Here is a 15,240-nt window from a genome sequence, read left to right on the forward strand (position 1 = left end):
TTGATGTAATCTTATTAGAGTTAATTACATAGTTAGTCCATATGGTTTGCACAAACTAACATACTTAGGTATTAGTAGTTTAAAATCATCTACTAAGGTATTAACTTTTCATTTTTAACGTTTGGAGGTATTAACTTTTAGGGTATTAACATAGTTAGTCCCTGTGGTTTGCACAAAATAACATACTTAGTTACTAATAGAATGTGATTTTAAACCTATAAATAACGTTAATACCTATAAACGTTACAAAATGAAAAGTTAATATCTTATAATGTGATTTTAAACTATCAGTATCTAAGTATGTTACTTTGGACAAACCACGGGGACTAACTATGTAATTAACTCAATCTTATTATGTACAACTAAGATTATTTGTGGGATATGACAATTTTTTCCCTTTTGTTCACAAACTAAAAGAAAAGAATTGTTTTTCTAAAAAATATAAGAACGTAATTTAAATGAATCCAAATAATATTTAAATACTAATTTATATATATAAAAATAACAAAAGTAGTTATCGATCGTGGGGGTGATCAAATGAGTCCCCCAAGCCCGTGCTGGATTGTTGTCCGTTTTCGTTACTTCCTTTTCGTATTAACCCCACAACCACCTCACATCCCATCTTAGATTTTTTTTTTAAATTATTAATTTCTAATTAAATTACATATCTAATTTATGGTTTGGTTTAAATAAGTTAAAGGATGTTTGTTTAGCTCTTAGTAAGGCTTTTAATGGTTCATACATCTTACTGGCTAAGCACTTAATGGTTCAGACTGTTTGTTTCGTGAGCAAATCTCTAAATGGTTCAGACATTTGCCTCTGAATGGTTAAGCATTATACTGAGTCTAAATGGTTAAGACCTCTAATCTGAATTGGTCAGACATTTGCCTCTGAACGGTGAAGCATTATACTGACTCTTAATGGTTCAGACCCGTTACTGGTTCAACACTTAATGGTTCAGATCTCTTATTGGTTCAGCACTTAATTATTCAGAAGTTGCCAAAAAGCCCCTTAAAGTCGAATATAAAGTTATTTTTTTGTTAAAAAATAGGAAGTTATAATCGGTGTTAATATCACTACTTCAAGTGTTAAGATTGAGATGGTGTAAATGTTGTGTTGACTAGTTTTGTATGTAGATAATGGAAAACATGATAAATGATGTATAACTGTTATAGAAGAAAGACTAGTAATTACAGCAGAAACAGTTGTAGACAAAGACTTTGTCAGATTGGTCGAGTTCTCGTTTAGGGTGTACAGTTATGATAATGATTATGTGTTCTTGAGAACACAGTTTGGGAGAGAATGAAGGGAGGACGAATTTGTTGTGATGATGATGATGTTAATGTGTGTAACCCTTTATCTCTCTAATAATATCTCTTATATACACCAAAGGGGAAACCCTTGGTTAGTTGGGAATGGTACTTATGTCCATCAAACAATTACCAACTAATATAATAAGGTATAATTAATTACTTTGATCTAATTATTATATAAATGATAATGATGACTATACAAATATATAACTAATATATATTTAATCTTACATTCTTCCACTTGCCTGAGTAATCATTTATTATGAGCATTAGATGAGTCTCATCAGAAGTTAATACTCATTTTAACTTTAAATCAAAACTGTAGCACAGAAATACAACCATTAAGTCAGTATTCAACCCAGGACCCTCATTAATCATATTACAGCCTCAAATTCAAATCCTACGTAGTTAGTATCAAAATTTATAAATAAGCCCATTAAATGTTTGATTTGTATGATAATTTTTCTATATGTCATTATGCATGATGAACATATTTATTACATAAAAAATCAAAACTGAGAACATTTCATTAATTAAACGCCAGTAACTACAATATGCAACTAAATAAGGTCTTTAGTAAATCCTATATTTGAAAAATGTTCTTCGAAAACTTTAGGTGGGAGACCTATAGTCATTGGATCCGCAATCATATTTCAAATACTTATATACTCAATACAAAGATTATTTTCCTCAACTCGCTCACGCACGAAAAAGTACTTCGTATCAAGATATAAAATAACTCCAGTCGAACTGTTACTGTTCGAGAAACTAACAACAACTGAATTATCACAGTAAAGTTTCAATTGTTTAGAAATGGAATTAACTACTTTGAGTCCAGTGATTAGATATTTAAGCAACATTCCATAACATGTTGCGTTGTAAACAACAATGTATTATGCCATCATGGTAGAAATTGTGGTTAATTGTTGTTTGTGACTCTTCCCTGAAATGGGTCCGCCTGCTAACATAAAACTATACCTCGAAGTGGATTTCTTATCATCTTTGTATTTAGCAAAGTCAGAGACAAAATAACTACCACTTCTAAATTATAACGTCTTCTATAAGTTAGTGATAGTCTTTAGTCATCCAAAATATTTTCTTAGCATGCTTTCTAGTGATCAAGGCCAAGATTAGCTGATAACGACCTAGCATTCTAGCAATATAAGTGATATTTGGATGAGTAAAGACTTAAGCATACATCAAGCTTGTTGCACCCGAGGAAAATCCACAGTTAAGTCCGCAGTTATCTTGACTTGCCACTTCATGTCTCTGTGACTACTCATCAAATTTCGGGACGAAATTTCTTTCAAGTTGGGGATGATGTGATTGTTGGAATTCAATGGTGTCAATTTTACTTTTTATCAAAACGAGTTTGACATATTTTATTAACTAAATATATAATTAATAAAAAACGCAGCGGAATAAATATAAATAATCAATACCAAAAGTGAACCGAACAGGATCATGGTTACAAACATGCAAACACAGTGTATAAAATGGTTAATCTACCGATGAGAATAAATATACCCTTTTGGTTAAAAATAACCGTGTGAGACACCGAGGTACAACGAACGTATGCTAGTATACGAACACAAACTCAGAGCGAGATGTCTCGTGGCGGCAACGGAAGATGATGGTGGTGGCACTTGCTTTACGGAACCACACAAACAAAACTCCTTTTGTTTTGGAGTTCAATCGCAAAAAGCATAGAACAAAAAAAAAACTTTTTTGGGGGTTTACGGCTGAACTTCATATTAAAAGGAATATGATTCAAAATTATATATAGTAATATAATTTAGGTTAACTACCCTAATTATATCTTAGGCCCCGAAGCCCAATATAATAAGTTCTAGCCCAGACGCGATACAAAGCCCGAAAAACAAAGTTTAATTAAATAAGTAATTAAACGTTATATTATTTATAACCCGTATAAATAATAAATTCCATTTCTCGTAAATATATAATTATTCTAGATAATTATATATTTCGTTCCTTTAATTGTTCGTGGTTACCAGTTAACCAAGATAAGTGGATTTAATGTTCGTTGCCCAAGGTGTAACTCTTACGGGTCATAGGTCGGTCAGCAGTGTTGACTTATCGAACCCGTACATATAAATCCAACAATCTCCCACTTGGATGAAATTCGATAAAATCCTCAACGCAGACAGTCAGCGGTGCTCTAGCTGCACATGGCTGCCCCCAACAAGGTATGACACTTTAAAGTCATTAACCAAAACACATTGCCATTAGTAACTATTTACTATTGCAAGACAATAGACTTATGGTAATTGTTGTCATTCATCCTTTCTGTAAAAGACATCAATTGAATCAATGAGACATGGATTAAATTCATTCTCATATGGTGTTCAATTATTATTGTTCTCGACCAAGAGTCAAGGTGGTCCGAACAAACACACAGTAAGTTTAGGTAAGGCCTTACACTTCACCAGTTTGAATCAATGAGGGCGCCACAATGTCTAACTATTACATATCATGTAAGAGTATAGAATCCCATATCGACTACATACAACTCCCACTGAACTTTAGAACTATTCCCAATTAAAGCCTTTATGACTGGTAGTTACGCGGAAGCGGTTGACTGTAATAAAAGAATAATCCTTGGTAAACGGAAGTTCTAATATGTATCTCAGGTCAAAGGATACTAACTGAGTATACCAATATCAAAGCATCTTATGACTAAGATCCATGAAGATGATTTGATGCGAGTTACATCCAACGCCATTCTCAATGAGGTTTGTGAATTTGGATGTCAACTCCTTGAGTCCAAAGTCAGAATAGTCTTAATTCAGAATCGTTCCCACGAGTCTGACCGTCTACGGACAGTTTAGAATGCAAGATTCATGGATTAAACGTATTAAAATCGAACATAGTTATCAGATTCAGGATTGCATTTAACTAGTAAATCGACAATGAATTCAAAAGTACAACTCTTAAAAGTTCGTACATCCAAATACTAAATCAAAACATACTGCTAGCTAATCTAAGCCCGATAGCACCCATGTGCTGATCATGCTTGTCCTGAGTCATGGGCTTAGTAAACGTGTCTGCTAGGTTTCGATATGTGTTCACTTTGCTTATCATGATGTCTCCACGTTCCACAATTTCCTGTATGTAGTGGAACTTTCTTAGAATGTGCTTAGCCCTGTGATGAGACCTGGGCTCTTTGGCTTGGGTAATAGCACCTGTGTTATCACAGAATATCTCGACGGGTTTCTTAATGCTTGGAACCACATCGAGGTTGATTATGAATTTCTTCATCCAAGCAGCCTCCTTTGCAGCATCTGATGCGGCTATATATTCAGATTCGGTGGTTGAATCAGCCACCACACTCTGCTTGGAGCTCTTCCATGAGACAGCTCCTCCATTTAGAGTGAATACAAAACCTTATTGTGAGCGAGAGTCATCTCGGTCAGTTTGAAAAATGGCATCAGTGTAACATCTTACAGTGAGCTCTTCTTTTACTCCTCCAAATACTAAGAACATATCTTTAGTTCTTCTCAGATACTTCAGAATGTTCTTGACAACAGTCCAATGGGTGATGCCAGGAGTTTGCTGATAACGACTAGTCATGCTTAAAGTATGTGAGACGTCAGGTCTAGTACATAACATAGCATACATGATAGAACCAATCGCTGAAGCATATGGAACTGCTTCCATTCGCTTATTTTCAATGTCCATTGAAGGAGATTGCGATTTGTTCAACACAGTCCCTTTAGTCATAGGAACATCTCCTTTCTTGGAGTTTTCCATCTTAAAGTGTGTCATCATTTTGTCTATGTATGTACTTTGACTTAGCCCAAGAAGCCGCTTAGATCTATCCCTATAGATCTTGATTCCTAGAATATAAGCTGTTTCTCCAAGTTCTTTCATTGCGAAACAAGTTCCCAAATAGTGTTTAACTTTGTTAAGCATAGGGACGCTGTTTCCAATGATCAGTATATCATCCACATACAGGATGAGGAATGATATAGTGCTCCCACTACCTTTCTGTAAACACAAAGCTCATCTTCATTTTTGACAAAACCAAATTCTTTGATCTTTTGGTCAAAGCGAAGAGTCCATCTACGAGGCGCCTGCTTTATTCCATAAATGGACTTATTCAGCTTGCACACCCTATTAGGATATTTTAGATCAACAAAACCATCTGGCTGAACCATATAGACATCTTCAGAGAGATGCCCATTAAGAAAAGCTGTTTTGACATCCATTTTCCATATTTCGTAGTCATAGTACGCGGCTATGGCAAGCAATAGCCTGATCGATTTGATCATAGCAATGGCCGAGAAGGTCTCATCATAGTCAATACCCTGAGTTTGAGTGAAACCCTTCGCAACTAGCCGTGCTTTATAGGTGTGTACATTTCCATGCATATCGGTTTTTCTCTTGAAAACCCATTTGCTCCCTACTGCCCGAGATTCGGGGGTAGCTCAACCAAGTCCCAAACTTGATATCACGCATAGATTGCATCTCAGCGTTCATGGCTTCCACCCATTTTGCAGATTCAGGACCTGAGATAGCATATTTGTAGTTAGCAGGTTCGTCATTAGAGTTATCTACTACCAAGACTTCAGCACCTTCAAGATGCCAAAGGTATCTGTCAGGTTCTTTACGAGTCCTGCTACTTCTGTGAACGCCTGTGTTTATGTCTGATTCATAAGCAACAATTTCTTATTGTTCAGACGTTCCGACTTCATCGGCGGTTGTTGTTGGTTCTCGAATTTCTTCAAGATCAACCACATTATTTCCAGTTCCTTGATTAAGAAGTTCTTCCTTGAGAAAGTTCCCCTTCCTTTTTGTGACAACCGGTAATTAACGGCTTCTAATTACGCGATTAACAAACGTTTCGGTGGTAATAAATAGTGTTTAAGACACGGATTAACTTAATTGTACTACAGACTTGATCACTACACACCGAACAAAAGCCTACGTATTTATGAGAAGTCGGTACATATACGGGTGATTTTTAAGGGATTATATTCATTTTGACAAACACCAATGATAGTCATTTAAAACTCAAAATGCTAGCGAAGCATTTCAAAAGTTATGTATATATGGATACTCATATATATATGCATTAAATTATAGTTGTATATAATTTTGGCAATTTAAATGTGTGTCTACAACGGAAAAAAAAAAGGTTTTTATAATAATTACATGTATATGTAGCATGCAGTGTATACACATATATACATGTGGGTTACACATCATGAACCAACCGAACTACAACTCTTTTCTATATATATATTGTGGTAACTAATTATCTAGTTACAAACAAACCAGATAAATTACAAGACTCGATTACATCCTAAAAGATAAGGGTACAAGTGACGTGATCATCAAATGAAACCCCATATTTCAATGCATATGTCAGCACCAAACCCCAACATCCCTTTTTATCTTTTTGAAAGTCAAACACTCAACCATCACCCAAGTTTGTATGAAAAGTTACTGACATTTACATTCTATGTATTCACCATCCCATGCCTTCACCATCATTCACACTCTCTTTTTAGATGTCACCCCCAATCAAAACCACATGTGCTCTCTCCCTCTCACGGTTATAATTGCAAACACAAGGAAGATTATTTCTTTCCCCAAAGCACACCTGAAGAACCATAACCACCTCACCATCACCAGAACTCCCTACAACCTGCTCCCTCTTTCTCTCATTTTCTTCACTGCCGGTCACCGGTGACACACCGGCGACGGCTGCCGATCAACGTAGTTCCTCCGGCAACCCCACACAACACCCCTTGTTCTCTCTCTGCTCCGACTAACCGGCCGGCTATGCCCCCCCCTCCGATGATCTCCAGAGACGGCAGGCGGAGCCGCCGCCTCTCACTCCGGCGCCGGTGGGTGTCTCGACGACGACGGCGGTGTGCCGTTTTTCTGATGGTCGACGGGCGAGGGGTCCAGCAGCCGCTGTTTCTTTGATGATGATGGCCAGTCGATGATGATGAGATAATGCGGTGATTGATGATGATCTGCTATTAAAGTCGGTGATGTTGATGACGATGATGTTGCTGAAGATGTGATTTTCTTCGGTAAGAATATTGTATCTTCTTTCTGTTCAGTAAACATGTCCCCACGTTTCTTTTATTATTTTTTTTACCGGTGACGGTAGTGGTGCGACAGGTCACGGCCGATTGAGGATCAGGTTGGGTTTGTTTTGAGTTTGGTTCGGGTAGTAACGAGTCAATGGTTGGTGATGGGTTCAAGGCAGCAGCGATGGTTGTGGTCGAATAGGCTCGGGTTTCGACTCGGGTCAGATTTGGTCGAACAGGCTCGGGTCAAAGATGGTGTACGGTCAACAGGTCAATTTCGAGTTCTTGGTTTGCGTGCGGTAATAATGTTCCAGATTCATGTTTTGGCTCGGTTCACATTTTTGGCTCGGGTTTGCAGTGGATCGGTTCAACTAGTGAACGGTTCAGCTTAGACTTAAATTCGTGTGTCGCGACTCCGTTTAGCTTCGAGTTCTGGCTAATTTTAGTCAACTCCAGGATACGATTCGGTTCGGGTCACATCTGTTTCAGGTTTGGTCAACTCAGTCAAAGAAAGTCAACTGGTCAAAGCCGGTCAACTCAGTTCGTTTTGGTCAACACCCGGTCAACTCAGGACCCGGTAAAGTTTAGACGTAGCAAATATTTATTCCGTTAGCTTAGATAGTTTACGCGACCGAGCTCGACCCGATTCGACTAAATATTAGTTTAGTTATATACTTTGACGAAAATTACATTTTGATTACATTGCGTTGAATATTGTTGAATTGTTGATTGATTTTTGACAAATAACGACAACTTGAGTTGTCGGGGTTATTCTAAAAACAGGGAAAACTCTGTCCGTTTTTTTTTTCGTTAAAAATTCGAAACACGACACGCGAATTTATTCTAAAAACAACACTTGACGAAGTTCAAGTTTTCTTATATAATAAATACGAAAATATTATTTATTTGACGACGTTATAATATTACGAAACCGATACTTACTTAAATAAATATAACGCTCATAGTTATTTCAAATAACGATGTTTCCGACACTTATTTAGATAAATATAATTTTCTATATTTATTCAAATATCGATATTTCGAAAACTTTTATACGATAAATATAACGTATATACCTATTTCAAACACCTTGAGTTCGAATATTTATTTCACACCACGACGTCATACATTTTCTATCAAATAAATATAACGATTTATATTTATTTCAAACGTCGAAATTTATACACATCTTATTCACTTACGTCCTACGAAAACTACGAAGAGTCGTACCACTATTCATCTACGCATTTTATTCGCGACGACTAACACGACTTCGTAAGTACATTTATATTTATATTTATATATATAAATACATATTTTATAATACTCGACAACTAAGTCGATTTCGCGACTTAGTTTCATCCCGATTATAAACGGGATCAAATAACCATAAGTTGGTTATTCCAAATCAAAATAAGAACACCTTCATAGAGTCGTGCATTAACGACTCGGTAGAGCTATAACACGTAGTTTAGCTACGTCAATTTAGTTAGAAACTTATAATTATTCCTTGATTAGGAATGCTTTAGTTGCACGCTAGCGAGTTCACATTCGTGGGATGACACTACGGAATCACACTAAGCTAGCTTTGCACAGGAATGTCAAGGTGAGTTCATAACCCCCACTTTTTACTGTTTTATATTTTTATAAATGTTTTCGGGGGTGGAAAGACATGCAAAGTTTTGCAAAGTTAAACTATATTTCGATGAATGAAAACTCACATTTCTAAACCAATTTGAATTTAAATTTCAACAAACTCGAATGGTTTACGAACAATTTATACAAACATACCGGTTTTACAAAACGTGCATGATTTTCATGACTAGTGACAGGAATGTCCTAGTTACTACAACGGGACTGGGTTGTTCTGCGTACGAACAACGAGACAACCCAATGGGTTTATGTCCCCCTTTTTCTTTTGAAATACATATTAACTAGGATATGATTAAGCTATGGAATGAACTCTTGGATCACGTGCGAATAGGCGCTAACTTAGGCACCATTTATCCTTTTTAGGACCACGGAACAGGGGGTAGATCTATCGGGTACGGGCGAGCCCCACTCACGGTCCTTGTGCGGCCACTCAGAGTGCTTTTGTGTCCCTGTCGAAGTGAATCGACACTTAAATCGTCTACCGGGTTGAGTGCTTCCTATGTCAGCACACATATTAATGTCTTAGCTACACATTAATGATCAACATGTTCATAGACGCATTACATACCTACTTATAAACTGAACTTTCAAATGTTTTTAATATTCATTTGACGCAAACTCATAATACATGTATTTACAAAACTGGACAACGCTTTCAACTTATGTATAAATAAGAGGATGCGTTAGTCCTACTTACAACGACTCTCGTGGGCTAGACTCACAACTTTCATATATCATGCCGAGAAAATGTTTTTTTTCTATATTTTCTCAACAAATTTTAAACCGGTAAACAAAAAGATTTATTTTAAATCTTTTCAAAACAAACTATGAACTCGCTCAACTTTATGTTGACTTTTTCGCATGTTCTTTCTCAGGTTGCATTTTCAAAACTATGGATCGGTTGGAATAGGAGAACCCATGGGAATTCGAGTACTTAGCGGCGTTCATTTTCTAGAAGTTTTAGCTTATTTGCTTCCGCTGTGCAATGAAGATACCGGTCCAGTCACGCCAGCTCTGATATTTCGGGGTGTGACAGATTGGTATCAGAGCATTAGGTTTCAACGAATTAGGTTTCTGTAGAGATACCTAGGCTTTAACCTCAACTTCATTCTGGGGACTTAGACTATTAAGACTTAAACACATACAGAACGCCTAAGACTCGAATATGGGTTCCAACCGTTGTCGAAACAATGAGTAAACATTTTGATTTTAAACATACACACGTGTTGTGTTGGATACACAGTACACGAAATGATTACACACAGGAAACAAAAATTTTGAGAGTTTGATAACATGCATATAGGACCTTTGGAAAACTCTTGATGAGAGCTTATGTCAAAATTCATTCAAGGTCCTCACTTAGAAACCGTGATAAATAACTCGGGCACACACCATTACATTATGTCGTCTATGCTATTTTAACTAACCGAGCAGGTAATCTACGTGGAACGAAACGCTAGGGCGCGAATACACGTGAAACTTAAACTATACGTCAATGGACGTTGAAATACACCACACACAACTTTCGAGGCAAGGCCTTTGGAAAACATGATTGAGCATGACAACAATGATGCTAACCCCGTCAGTGGGAGAACTACTGGTCGAAAGCGGCAAATTGGCAAGTGATCCTGCAAATGACACGAATCACACTGAGGTACGCTTAAACAAGATTTCATAACGATCGATACTTAGTCTAAAGAGACTCACAATTGTTGGCGCTGCAAAAGAAGTCACACATCTTCGCATCTCCCTTACTTCGTTATGGCGATTACGCTATGTTCGACATTCTATGGTAATGTCATGTAACAATCGGTCATCACACGAAATTCCAGGTAAAGTCCTCAAAATTCTTTTGTTGAAATTTTGACTTATTGCATATAGTGAGTGGATTCTCATAGTTCTACTCCTCCTAATGATCACTGTATCATGAGGATTCCTTCCATGGTAGCGGATACTCATTTGTTTTTTTTTTCTCTTGACAAATTCATAAGCTACACATGCATTGTTTGTTACGCATGTGGTTTCACTTCGAATGGTTGTTTTGTCAACACCTGATATATTATTTCGCTATACTCAATCTTTGCATTGTGATCTAGACGACCCGTATTATTGCAAAGTGTTGACTCCTTGGTATCGAGTCAACGGATTTCTTGAAAAACTCATTTTCTTTCGAAAGGCATACATGGTTTTTCATTGTAATCATGTCGAAACTATCTTATTGATACATGAATTTATTGTTGGATTGTGTTTCTACCAAGTTCAATTGATTGAACTTGCTCGTAATATATATTCGATTCAAGATTCCATATGATGGATTGAGGCCATCATATTCGAAATAATCCCAACAAGCACTTCATTTGCTTTGAACCATAACATGCTTGTTTGGTCTTCGACTTCATTGAATCGTTTCTTTGATCACGATCACCTTGTGGTGGCATTTTTTTCACAAGTTTGAAGCTTGCGCTAATCTCGTTGCTCACCTCATGTACGGATTTAATTATTTATTTATTTGTTTATTGATATTAAATCCGCTTTGTTGATTTATCATATTAAAACAATCTTAACACACTCGTGTGTTAAGATAATGGTATAAAAATTTATGTCATATTTCGGTGTACCTCTTTAACGGTTCTTTCAGTATCGATCGAACATCTTGTGATATTCATTGCTTTCCATCTTCAATCGAAAACATTTTTTATTTGCTTCATTTTCAGTTGAAAATCCTATGAGATTTGTTTGAAACAAACATTCAGGTTTACTTCATTGAACCTTTCATCTGATTTCAAAGACGGCGAACTTGTTCGGTCACCGCTATTGTTGAATTATTTTATTCACTACGACACCTTGTGGCGTCAGTATAAACTTGTAGCTTGTGCGAATCATGAACAACCATTTCATGCGAAACTATGTATGCTTCTTGTTTAACAAATTATTTAAATAGTCTTAATACAACTATGTATTAAGACGATGATACACCAGGTTCGGTTGTATTTCAGTTCGGTGTATCCTTGCAATTCGATAATGTCAACACATTGATTTTATTCATTTAACGGTTCGATTGATGAACATTTTCATGTCTCTATGTCAAACAAATTTGTTGAATTCGAGTTTCATTCATACAACAACTAACGCAGGTTTCCGTTGGTAGTGAATTCTATTGTTTCAAAAATTAATTTGCATATTGTGAACGTTTATTTGGAATTCTATTGGTCCAAAATTCCTCTTTTGTTGAACCTCGTAAAGTTGGTCGCATTGGTGATAGTATCACTACGCTTCGTTCACTTGACATCGATTTCTTGAACAAACTCAGTTGAATCGTTGGGTTCTTAACAATGCAAAATGTCCTTACATTCACGTAATCTGAATAGGTTTTGATTCAATTACGTGCTCATTCATTTTGGTATTATTCGGACTTACCTAGGAACGACACAGCTCTGAGAAGATAACATAGACTAAATTTCGAGGACGAAATTTCTGCAACAGGGGGAGAATGTGACAACCGGTAATTAACGGCTTCTAATTACGCGATTAACAAACGTTTCGGTGGTAATCAATAGTGTTTAAGACACGGATTAACTTAATTGTACTACAGACTTGATCACTACACACCGAACAAAAGCCTACGTATTTATGAGAAGTCAGTACATATACGAGTGATTTTTAAGGGATTATATTCATTTTGACAAACACCAATGATAGTCATTTAAAACTCAAAATGCTAGCGAAGCATTTCAAAAGTTATGTATATATGGATACTCATATATATATATGCAATAAATTATAGTTGTATATAATTTTGGCAATTTAAATGTGTGTCTACAACGAAAAAAAAAAGGTTTTTATAATAATTACATGTATATGTAGCATGCAGTGTATACACATATATACATGTGGGTTACACATCATGAACCAACCGAATTACAACTCTTTTCTATATATATATTGTGGTAACTAATTATCTAGTTACAAACAAACCAGATAAATTACAAGACTCGATTACATCCTAAAAGATAAGGGTACAAGTGACGTGATCATCAAATGAAACCCCATATTTCAATGCATATGTCAGCACCAACCCCAACATCCCTTTTTATCTTTTTGAAAGTCAAACACTCAACCATCACCCAAGTTTGTATGAAAAGTCACTGACATTTACATTCTATGTATTCACCATCCCATGCCTTCACCGTCATTCACACTCTCTTTTTAGATGTCACCCCCAATCAAAACCACATGTGCTCTCTCCCTCTCACGATTATGATTGCAAACACAAGGAAGATTATTTCTTTCCCCAAAGCACACCTGAAGAACCATAACCACCTCACCATCACCAGAACTCCCTACAACCTGCTCCCTCTTTCTCTCATTTTCTTCACTGCCGGTCACCGGTGACACACCGGCGACGGCTGCCGATCAACGTAGTTCCTCCGGCAACCCCACACAACACCCCTCGTTCTCTCTCTGCTCCGACTAACCGGCCGGCTATGCCCCCCCTCCCTCCGATGATCTCCAGAGATGGCAGGCGGAGCCGCCGCCTCTCACTCCGGCGCCGGTGGGTGTCTCGACGACGACGGCGGTGTGCCGTTTTTCTGATGGTCGACGGGCGAGGGGTCCAGCAGCCGCTGTTTCTTTGATGATGATGGCCAGTCGATGATGATGAGATAATGCGGTGATTGATGATGATCTGCTATTAAAGTCGGTGATGTTGATGACGATGATGTTGCTGAAGATGTGATTTTATTCGGTAAGAATATTGTATCTTCTTTCTGTTCAGTAAACATGTCCCCACGTTTCTTTTATTATTTTTTTTCCGGTGACGGTAGTGGTGCGACAGGTCACGACCGATTGAGGATCAGGTTGGGTTTGTTTTGAGTTTGGTTCGGGTAGTAACGAGTCAATGGTTGGTGATGGGTTCAAGGCAGCAACGATGGTTGTGGTCGAATAGGCTCGGGTTTCGACTCGGGTCAGATTTGGTCAAACAGGCTCGGGTCAAAGATGGTGTACGGTCAACAGGTCAATTTCGAGTTCTTGGTTTGCGTGTGGTTATAATGTTCCAGATTCATGTTTTGGCTCGGTTCACATTTTTGGCTCGGGTTTGCAGTGGATCGGTTCAACTAGTGAACTGTTCAGCTTAGACTTAAATTCGGGTGTCGCGACTCCGTTTAGCTTCGAGTTCTGGCTAATTTTAGTCAACTCCAGGATACGATTCGGTTCGGGTCACATCTGTTTCAGGTTTGGCCAACTCAGTCAAAGAAAGTCAACTGGTCAAAGCCGGTCAACTCAGTTCGTTTTGGTCAACACCCGGTCAACTCAGGACCCGGTAAAGTTTAGACGTAGCAAATATTTATTCCGTTAGCTTAGATAGTTTACGCGACCGAGCTAGACCCGGTTCGACTAAATATTAGTTTAGTTTTATACTTTGACGAAAATTACATTTTGATTACATTGCGTTGAATATTGTTGAATTGTTGATTGATTTTTGACAAATAATGACAACTTGAGTTGTCGGGGTTATTCTAAAAACAGGGGAAACTCTGTCCGTTTTTTTTTCGTTAAAAATTCGAAACACGACACGCGAATTTATTCTAAAAACAACACTTGACGAAGTTCAAGTTTTCTTATATAATAAATACGAAAATATTATTTATTTGACGACGTTATAATATTACGAAACCGATACTTACTTAAATAAATATAACGCTCATAGTTATTTCAAATAACGATGTTTCCGACACTTATTTAGATAAATATAATTTTCTATATTTATTCAAATATCGATATTTCGAAAACTTTTATACGATAAATATAACGTATATACCTATTTCAAACACCTTGAGTTCGAATATTTATTTCACACCACGACGTCATACATTTTCTATCAAATAAATATAACGATTTATATTTATTACAAACGTCGAAATTTATACACATCTTATTCACTTACGTCCTACGAAAACTACGAAGAGTCGTACCACTATTCATCTACGCATTTTATTCGCGACGACTAACACGACTTCGTAAGTACATTTATATTTATATTTATATATATAAATACATATTTTATAATACTCGACAACTAAGTCGATTTCGCGACTTAGTTTCATCCCGATTATAAACGGGATCAAATAACCATAAGTTGGTTATTCCAAATCAAAATAAGAACACCTTCATAGAGTCGTGTATTAATGACTCGGTAGAGCTCGGACACG

Source organism: Helianthus annuus, chromosome 4 (assembly GCF_002127325.2).
Source record: "Helianthus annuus cultivar XRQ/B chromosome 4, HanXRQr2.0-SUNRISE, whole genome shotgun sequence".
Lineage (NCBI taxonomy): Eukaryota > Viridiplantae > Streptophyta > Magnoliopsida > Asterales > Asteraceae > Helianthus > Helianthus annuus.